This window comes from Tetrao urogallus (assembly GCF_951394365.1).
Source record: "Tetrao urogallus genome assembly, chromosome: 3".
Lineage (NCBI taxonomy): Eukaryota > Metazoa > Chordata > Aves > Galliformes > Phasianidae > Tetrao > Tetrao urogallus.
Window position 1 is genome coordinate 18,909,372 of NC_136815.1, and position 11,139 is coordinate 18,920,510.

Sequence of the window (11,139 nt, forward strand, 5' to 3'; positions counted from 1 at the left end):
CACTGAGTCCAACCACAACCTAACCATACTACCTTAACTCTAACAATCCTCTGCTAAATCACATCCCTGAGCACCACATCCAAATGGTTTTTAAACGCATCCAGGGATGGTGACTCAACCACCTCCCTGGGGAGCCTATTCCAGTACTTAACAACCCTTTCTGTAAAGAAGTTTTTCCTGATATCCAAACTAAACTTATCCTGGCAAAACTTGAGGCCATTTCCCCTCATCCTGTCAGCTGGTACCAGTGAGAAGAGACCAACCCCGCTCTCACTGTAAGCACCTTTCAGGTAATGGAAGAGAGCAATAAGGTCTTCCCCTCAGCCTCCTCTTCCCCAGACTAAACATTCCCAGTTATGTAATGCTCTATATAATAGAGCATTTGGCATAAAACAGTAGTGTGAGGAATGTCCAACAATGAGTCTTTGAAGAAGACAGCTATGCAGCTGAAGTTGAGTTTTTCTCTAAGTGCTCAGGCAGTACAGTTCATATACCAGTAGCAGTTTAAAAAAGAACTTAGCAGGCAGATTTATAGATAAGTCAGTTATCTTGAAGACGCATTGTTTTGAGCAGTAATTACTAATGGGCTGAATTACACTGTGCTGAAAGATCATGGTAATAATCGTGATAGATATGGATTTTTTGGAAACATCAGCCTCATCTTCTAGAAGCAGCACAGAGGTCAGTGCTGGTTCTTCGCCCAATGAGGACCTGCAGCAATAGAGAAGCACCTCACAAAGAGAGCTGCTCATGGATATGTCCCAAATCTGAAACATAGGTTATATCAAGCATGTCCAACCTGCTGCCCACAAGCCATATGTGGTCCAGCACAGCTCACAGTGTGGCCTCACCTTCCCTCACCATGAGGACAGCGGCAGTTCCCCATGGAGCAGCCCAGGGCACACACCCATTGCTCAGCAGTAGTCAAACCATTGGTGCACTATCAGCACTGTGTCAACTGTAGACACGGCATGAGGAGGGCAGTGCTGTGCAGTGCTGACTCCCGTGATGGCACATTACTGTATGCATGCTGATACACTGGCTAAACATGTGGCTCTGAGCAGTGAAGAATACGCAGCTGTGCTTTCCATTCTGATACAGGAATTTGAAAATAGCGTGACAGAATCATAGAATCCTTATAGTTGGAAGGGACCTTTAAAGGTCATCTAGTCCAACTCCCCTGCAATGAATAGGGATACCACAGCTAGATCAGGGTGCTCAGAGCCTGGTCCAGCCTGACCTTGGATGTCTCAAGGGACAGGGCATCGAGTACATCACAAGGCAACTTGTTCCAGTGCCTCACCACCCTCACTGTAAAAAAGTTGTATACTTCCTTGTATCAAGTCTAAATATCCCTTCTTTAAGTTTGAAACCATTTCACCTTGTCCAATCACAACAGACCCTGCTGAAGAGTCTGCCCCCTTCTTTTCTGTAGCTCTCTTTTAGATACTGAAAGGCTGCTGTCAGGTCACCTTGGAGTCTTCTCTTTTCCACGCTGAACAGGCACAGCTCTCTCAGCCTACCCTACCCTCATGGGAAGTGTTTCATCCCTTGGATCATTTTTGTGGCCCTCCTCTGGACACGCTCCAACAGGTCCACATCTCTCCTGTACTGACGACTCCACATCCGGATGCAGTACTCCAGGTGAGGCCTCATCAGCACAGAGCAGAGAGGCAGGATCACCTCCCTTGTCCTGCTGGTGATGCTTTTTTGGTACAGCCCAGGATACAGTTGGCTTTCTGACAAGAGCACACTGCTGGCTCATATCCAGGTTGTCATCCACTGGTACTCCCAAGTCCTTTTTGTCAGGGCTGTCCTCAGACTTTTAATCCTCCAGCCTGCACTGGTAGCAGGGGTTGCCTTGACCCAGGTGCAAGACCTTGCACTTGCCTTTGTTGAGACTCATGATGTTTACCTGGGTGCACTGTCCAAACCTGTCTAGATCTCTCTGGATGATATTCTGTTCCTTGAGCATGTCAGCTGCACCCCACAGCTTGGGATTGCAAGATTGAATAAATAAATAAATAAAATCAGCAATTTATATTTGTGAGATCATTTGCAGTTGATATGAATAAATGACCTGCAAATTTTCAAATGGAATGTATGGAGTTGCAATCAGATATTCAACTCAGGAATTGGATCATGTCTCTTTTCTGGACTTTCATTATCCCTATTTTAGGAGAGAAAAATATCCTTCACTTCATAATCAGACCTTATCACGCCATCGGTTTTCGGCAGTACACATATTTTGAACAATTATTGTCAAGGATAAAGTACAGAAAGAGTAAAATTTCATCAAAATCCTCTTATGAACAACTTGAGACCTCACTAAGAATTGCAGCCATTGCCATCAAACCAGACTTCTGTGTCAGATTCACAAGGTCAATTAACTTACTTGTTTTATATTTTTGTTCCTCTCTCTTCTTTTTTAACGTTTTAAGAAAAATATTTAAAATTAAAGTGTTTTGTTACTTACACATTAACAATATTGTGTATTTTGCAAGGACTGCTCTGGAAGTTATACCTTCTGTTCTATTATGTTGGCCCATGACACCAGAGGTAGATACTGGTGATATGGCAGTAGAAGGTGAATCTTCCCATCAATATTCCGTTACATATTGTTGCAGTGTGACGGAAGGCAACAAAGGGGGAGTCTGACAAAATGGCATCTGAATTGGAAGTGCCTGTGAAGCAAAGGTGTGATCCTGAATTCCTCCATGTGGAAAAAACTTCTTCCATCGACATTCACTTGTGCTTTCTTAATTGTTATCAAGACCAAACAGTGAATGTGAGCACAGTGAGATGGTGGGTGGTGTGTTTCAGCAGTGGTGGAAGTGAGACAGATTGCTATGAGTGCGACAAACAGGCTCTTATTCATCACTGGCAAAAATGCATAACTAATGGTGGTGATTATGTTGAAAAATTGTGTTTTGTAGCTGAGAATTTGCTCTGTCAAATTGTGTTATTATGCTCTTTGGATCTACTGTCATTTCCATTGAAAGGAGTGGGAGGCGTTACTTCCGGAGCAACCTACATACATGCAGTCCAAGACAATTTCTAGTCACTGAATGTGGCCCTGGCAAGCCAAGAGGCTGGGCACTCATGGGTTACGTTATAATTTAAAAGTTCTGTCCTACTATAATTCAAATGAATAACTGCTGCTTGAAAACTTGATCTTAGCTGACAAATGCACTATTATGTACTTTTCAACAATTCCAGAGAAAATATCAATGCTGTGAAACAATTACAGATTTTCTTTGCTTCTGGCTTGCTGTAAATGTTCAAGTCAATTGGATGGGAATAATAAAATACTTAATACACTATAATTACTTTTCCTTTCCCTAATCTATGAGCTCTTGATGGATCTTTCCCCTTCATTGGAATTATACTGATAACTTTCATTCTCCTTTCTTTATTCTTTCTGTTATCTATTCTGTTAGAATATTATTAGAATATTATTGGACAAAATGTCTCTAAGAGGAAATGCAACCAAGTCTTCTCAGCAAAAGTAGGTGAATATGTTCCTTGTTTCACTTAATTTTTACAAGAAGATGATTTATATCTTAGCTACTTAACTAATAGGTAGACGATAAAGATCAGATTAGGAAAGAAAAAAACTTGTCAGACTGATTTGCCACCATTTATGTAGAATACCAACACCATGGAGAGCTTAATATGGCTCCAGTATAATAAACCTTGTAACTACTGAGGTCTGTGTTGACTAAATCTTTGTTTCTTGCAGCTTGTATGTTCATTCTCTTAAGACAATTAGTTCCTTTCACATTTTTAATTGAGAAACTTTTCTGTTTGTTTTGTTTCTTTAAGTGCCACAGCATAGTATGTCCCTAACGAAAGTAAAGGCCAAGATCTTTTCATCAGTAGAATTTACCTGGGAGGTAACTTGGTTTTCAGCCACACTGTCCTCTTCTGGGAAAACTTTATAGCAGTTGGAACTGCAGACCTTCATCCTAGCAGAAAGTCTAGCTTTCAGTTATATGCTCAGACCCATGTCTCGCAACCACGCTATGTTAACCTTTCCAATAAATTAATTATGGTTTTCTTGAGGCATTCCAAACAAATCATATATCCAGACCAACCAATAAAATACACCCCATGCCTTCACTCTTTTCCAGTCCTGAACCATTTCATGGTTTTATTTTTTTTCAGAGACCCCTTATCACACACAGGGCATTTCCTTCAAGTCATGGGGTCACGCTGATTTTTCTCCCTTTTTAAAACAGCCAAACTTTCTGTCCTGAATACTCTGTCCTGTGTATATGAGGATGAAGCCATGAGCAAAACCGATGTCAAGTTGTTGTTACCTTCCCCACTGAATAATGACTTTCAATATACTGCAAAGTTGTAATATTTGCAGAACCTCATTATTTCAGTTATACAAATGTTAAGTACTTCTTCTGCTGACTTCAAGATTTTTGAATTGCCAACCAAAGCTTGGAAGACTACACAAAGTGGCCCATGGATTTTTTTCCTTAAAATCTAAGAAATTATTTTAAAATGTTTGAGAGAAATTATTTTAGCGATACAAACGCATCATGTTAATAACAGTTATTAACCTTTATGATCAAAAAGGATGGCACTTATTTCTCTTTTCAGAACTCAAAACTTTTGTGTGCATTTTATTTTGTTTTTGTTTTTAATTAAAACTCTAGAACAGCGTCTGCTGTGTTTCTGGTAATTATTCTGAACTTTGTATCCCAATGGAGAAACATGTAAATATGCACTTTTGTGTCTATTTGTTCTTGCCATTAGCTCAGGAAATGTGTTTTCCTTACTCTGCATTTAGCTTAGCCAACTGGTGACAAAAGTAGTCATTTGTGTTAACACAAGCAGAGCAGAGTTAAGCAACAGAACAGACTACAAGTCTTGGTAACAAAATATGACCATCCAAGGAAACAATTGCACAGAATGTTTTGTCTTAAGCGTATTCTACTGCGTCCAGGCCTGGGGCCCCCAGTACAAGAAGGATGTGGAGCTCATGGAATGGGTCCAGATGAGGGCCACTGAGTTGATCAGAGGGCTGGAGCACTTCTCATATGAGGAAAGGCTGAGGGAACTGGGCTTATTTAGCTTGGAGAAGGCTCCAAGGAGACCTCGTTGTGGCCTTCCAATACTTGAAGGGAGCATATGAACAGGAGGGGAATGGCTGTTTACAAGGGTGGATTGTGATAGGACAAGGGGGGATGGTTTTAAACTGAAACAGGGGAGGTTTAGTTTAAATATCACAAGGAAGTTTTTCAGAGAGAGGGTGGTGACGCACTGGAACAGGTTGCCCGAGGAGGTTGTGGATGCCCCATCCCTGGAGGCATTCAAGGCCAGGCTGGATGTGGCTCTGGGCAGCTTGGTCTGGTGGTTGGTGATCCTGCACATAGCAGGGGGGTTGAAACCAGATGATCTTTGTGGTCCTTTTCAACTCAGGCCATTCTATGAGTCTGTGATTCTATGATTCTATGATTCTATGATTCTATGATAACTGTCAATGCGGATGGAGAATGTTTTACAAATCACTGTTAGCTGCCACTAATGAAGAGGTTTCCTCATTTTGAGAACTTTTCAATATTTCCTGCTGTCTTTGAAGTCACTGAGAAGGCTACTCCCTACTTACACTACAGTGGAGCAAAGGGACTTAGGTTCTATTCAAACATATATTGTGCTGCCTGTTTAGGATTTGAAGGAACTCTACAAATGCTGCCTGGAAGGGTTGGTGTTACTCTGAGCCAGCAATGTGAAGCCTGCAGAAAGCACTCTCCTTCTTATCAGGATCCAGGTGGGGTGTAGCCTATTAACAACTGCCCTCTGAACCTGGCCACCCATTTTTTTACTCATCTAGTTGTCCATCCATCCAGACTGTCTATTAACTTTGATACGTGAAGGACTTGATGTTTGGAAGATAAATAGCACATGCTCCTCCAGCACTTATTTCTTGAGCATCCTGAGAACTGCCCTGTGAGTCTTTTTATTCTTTTTATGTCAGCTCTAGAGCTGTTAAGAACTTGTCCTTTCCTTCTTGATTGTGGCTCAAATATGTCTAGCAGTATAAAATAGCACAGATCACAGAAATATGTTACATTGTAAATATCCTAAACAAAGACTATTTCATCGATTATTTTGTATGACACTGTAAATAATAGCTGGGACTTTTCTCATCTGACCGCTAACGTTATATGAAATATTTCCATATTCTGAAATGATTTGGGAATATGTGAAGGTGAGGATCTAGAACTACTCAGTACCTTAAAAAATACTGACCTTCCTAACTGTGTGCTAAAAAAAAGTGAGGTATGCGTGTACGAAAGACAAGTGAGGCTTGACTAGTTTTGTGCCACTCTGGAAACATAAGTATAGTTTTGCTCTGACTGCTTTGGTCTGTTCTGAATCTGCCCTTAAAAGTTGAAAAAATCTGAGTGATTTTACCTCTGAACTCTGTAACAGGAAAACATGAAAAATAGCAAGGGATGTTTCGAAGTGTTTACTTAGAACTCATGCTAAATTTTAATGCCCAAGTATAGTTCTAGAAAAACACATATATTAAAATACAAATAAAGCTGTTCATCAGCAAGAGACGGTGAAAATATACATAGCATTCTATAAAGCCTAGAAAATTTAGAATTATTCTAACCCTTGGAAGAGAACCATGTTGTATCTTACTGCTGTGTCGCTGAACCATATTGTATCTTACTGCTGTGTCACTGAAACATTCAGATAAGCTTATTGCTTCCCAGCAACTACAATGTGAATGAAAAATATTTAAAAAAGAAATCTTTAGAAAGTCACAGAATCAAAGAGCACTTGAAGTTGACAGATACCTTTGGACATCTAGTCTAGCCCCTTGTTCACGTAGAGCCAGCCACAGCAGGTTGCTCAGAGCCACATTCAGTCAGGGTTTGATTATTTACAGTGATGGAGACTCCACAACCTCTGTTTAATTTCTGCCACTGTTGGACCATCCGAGCATATGGGTCTCAGCAGGGCTGAAGAGAGGGAGAAGACCTTGACCTGATGGTAATATCCTGCCTAATGCAGCCGAGGATACATTGGCTTCCTTGCTGCACATTGCTGGCTCATATTCAACCCTTGTCCATACTCCCAGGACATTCTATGCAATGCTGCTCCCCAGCCAGTTGGCTCCCAGCCTACGCTTGTGAATGAAATATTTTTCGTCTACTATGGGGCTAAAAATTAAGGGCAAGCATTCAAAAGGGCAATGGCACCTTGGAGCCATTAGTTGGACATTATATATGTGCAGTTCTGGAAGTCCTTCCAGTACTCACCTCAGGTCCTGAGAGGCAAAAGGAGCAGGACACTTCAAATCTGCCTTTGCATCCTGATTTTAGGGGTACAGTGATTATTTGGCACAACAATAACACAGTGTCCAAATCCTGTAGTTAGGATGTCTCTTTCTGCCTTGGCTGTAATGGTCAGGCCTCAGGGTTACAAGAGCATCTAGCTTCTCCTCTGCTCCTTAGCCTTTTCCCAAGTAATCCTCTGCAGAAGAAGTACTTTAAATTGCTTAGACAGTGCAAGAACTGAAACAAAACATGTTTCTACTCAGCCACTAGGAAAACAAACTCATCATGGCTTATTTTTTGCTCATTTCTTATAGAAACTGAGGTAAGCCAGTCAGTCAATCCCATCTAAGCGACATGACTGGGAGGAACATAGTCCCACGGAATAGTCACAGGGCTGCAGGTGCCCAGGAAAGAAAGAAAGATTTAAAAACCCTGTTACTTCATAGCCTCAGTTTTTTGATGTCTCCTTTTTCCTTCCTTCCTTGATGTGCTCGATGTGCTCACTCCAACACTCTTTCATAACAACCTATGACTCGCATTTCATCCCTGCAGGAAAGACGTAAGGATGTTCAGATGCCTTAAGCATTTATTTCCATATTTCAAATTACTTTATTTCAAGTTACAATTCAAATATCAGGTCTGAGGTTGCAGTGCACTATTTTAGAAAAGTTATAACTTTCTGTGATGTTTTGCACTTCCTTTGCTGTCTCATTTCAATACCAACTTAGGATGTCTGGGAATGTCAACAAGCAAACCAGCTCCAGTTTTTCTATGCATTTTTAATAAATAAATTGCAAATGTTGCTTTGCTAAATGAAGCTGTGCCTTTCTATACATATATACATATCTTCCATATATACATATTCTGTACTATTACTGAGAAAAAATCCTTCAAATTCTGACTGTTCCTGTGATACAGCAGTAATTTTGCTGAAGCTGTATATACACGAATGACTAAACCAAGGGCAGAGAGTTGAAGATTTTATGCCTGGAATATGTATGAGCCACTGAGCATTGTGAAATCTCATGGTCAGGCTAAGGCTGTGGCATTCCTCTGCAGTTCTTTACACACACACAAACAAAACACTAATGACAGGCTGAGGAATGCGCAACTACTGCAGATGATAACAGCAGCCAGTTGTAAATGACCCAAAAGTGACTTCTAAGCCACCAAGGGTAGCAACTTGTGTTTGCTGTGATGTCACATCAGAGCCAGAGTTGATGTGTGTTGTTTCTGTTTCAGGTCATGTCTGAGAGAGGGCAAAATTCATGGTATGCATACTGGCTGAGGATTGTCATGGATTTCTAATTTCTTTGACCCCCGAGCACAGAACACATCACTCTCTCTCAGAGCAAATGTCAACAAAATCAGTGGATCTTGCACAACTATTTCTAAATTCAGTGTGAATTTCTTTTTCACAGTACTTAATCCTAAGTCTATTGTAATCAACAAATTTCCCATGAGGACTCAGTATAGAAGACAATGATATTAATGTTAGGCCTAACTTTTAGCAGAGCTCACTAATGTGCTTAGATGCATGTTTCTTATGTGTGAGGCACAGCAGTGCACTGAACCCTACTACCTAGGTCACTGATAAAGATGTTGAAGAGCACTGGTTCCAAGGTGGACCCTTGGGGAAAACTACTCATGAACAGCTTACACCTGGACATAGAGCTGCTGACCACAACTCTCTGGATACAACTATCCAACCAATTCTTTATTCACCAAATAGTCCACCTTTCAAATCCATAGCTCTCTGATTTAGAGAAAAGAATGTGGTGTGGGACCACATCAGTAGCTGTGCAGAAGCTCAGGCAGATGACATGAGTTGTTTTCCAGTGGTGCAGTGATTCTTGATGGGAAAATGCTATGTCCTGCACTGATGGTGCTGCTTTCCTACTCTGCAGCTCAGAGTTTCCCTGTCAGCCTCTGCCTGCTAAGGTACCCCATTTGAACAGGCACAGTTTAGTTCAGGGAGATGGATGAAAACGGAATACATAGTGATGTGGGTGGGGACCATTTGCTCTCTAGACTTTTTGCTCTCAGCCATAGGATCTACAGATGTGTATGTATATGTTACTACAAAACACAGAACAAGCAATTGTGTATGTTTTGAGGCTGAACCTGTGAATGGGAATGATTAAGTAAGTAGAGAGGCTGCAGTAACTCTAGGATTTGTCAAAGTAGTGCCTCAAGCACACATCTCCACAACTGTGTAGCAGTGTCCTGAGCTGATGCTTCTCTCTGGCCAATGAGCATCTGATTGTTACATGCAGAACAATGGAGACACAACAAAATGGGTAGTACATTCTGAAAATTCTTCCTGGTTCATGCCCTTCTGGTAATGTGTACAGTGCATCACTTACTTTGTGGATTCAGGTAGGGCTTAGGCAGCAGTGAGTATAGCTAACTAATATTCAGATACCAATGCAACTTTACTCACTGAAACATGACTGGCCACCTGTGATCAATCAAGATAACAGTCAGAGATTAGAAAATGGAGGATTTGATGTCTGTAGATGCAGTTAACAGAGTCTAAGGGTGGGTCTGCACTAAGGTTCTATTGTTAAAAGACACATAAGAGCTGTTGTAGCCAAGCACTGTATAGTGGATATAAATGATTGTTCCAAAGGGTCACACGATGAGTGTGTGAAGAGGAAGTCTGAATATGGAGATTCATCTTTTCCTGATACCAAAATATACATAAGGGAATAGGCAAATTGTTCATATGAGTTCTTTTTGCCATTCCTTTCCTCAACTCTCAGCTCAGATGCTTATTAAAACCTCTTCTGAGCTATTTTTCACTCTTTAACTTGTAAGACAGACTTAGCTCTAACTTAAAGGGAACTCAGTAAGGTCTGTATAGCATTGTTCTTCATGTAAACATAAAAATACTGCGGTAAAAGTTGAAGTAAGTTCAGAGCACGACTCTGAGTGGCATTTATCTGTTAATGATTCCTTAATTGTTATGTCTGACAAATAACACAATTAGAGGAACTCAAAAAATGTCTCTGCTGATAGCTATGACTACTCTGGTGGAAGATACAGATCAGTCTAGGATGAGTCAAAGACGGGGTATGAGAAACATTACAGTGACAGGGACTTGGTTTCAGATGGTCTTTGGAGAAACACCAGTTATGGAAGTGTTACATTTCATCTGACCCTGGCATTGCAGGACAAGAAGCTTTCAAAGACTGGGGAGAGATTATAAATCTTGATCTCCTCGCTTTAAAACACAATAGCTGGCTCAGAGAGGCAATCTGAACATTTTTGGTCTGCCTGCAGAACATGTTCAGCTACACTACATAACTGTGGTTTTCCTTCCTATTAAAACCAAGATATCATGCATTCAGCTGCTAAATTCCTTTATTTTTGTTATGTAAATGCATAATACTCTGTATTGCAAGCTCTGTGCTACACAGAAACCTCCCCAGCAGCATGGTGGAGAGCTCCCGGCCTTGCCACCTCACAGAGCCTTCTGGATTCTAGCAGCCATCTGCCACCATCACAGAGCCAGCCCTGGGGAGGCTGCTAGCAGGCCTTCCCTCTGCCAGGCACATGTTCCATGAGATGTGGATGTGGGAGATAAACCACGGCTGTAGGCTTCTCAGAGCTATGGTTTGGAGGAACTGTTTTCCTAATCTTCCTCCAGTTCGCCTCCTGGCATTTTTTGTTTACATGGCTGGTCCCCATTTACAGAAAAAGAAAGCTGTTATCCCTCCCTCCTGGCACAGTGTTTTGGTTCCTTCACTGAATGTCTGTACATTCCGACTTACTATTAATTTCATTAATATTATAAAAGATATTTATGGTAATAAGAAAACAAGCAGGC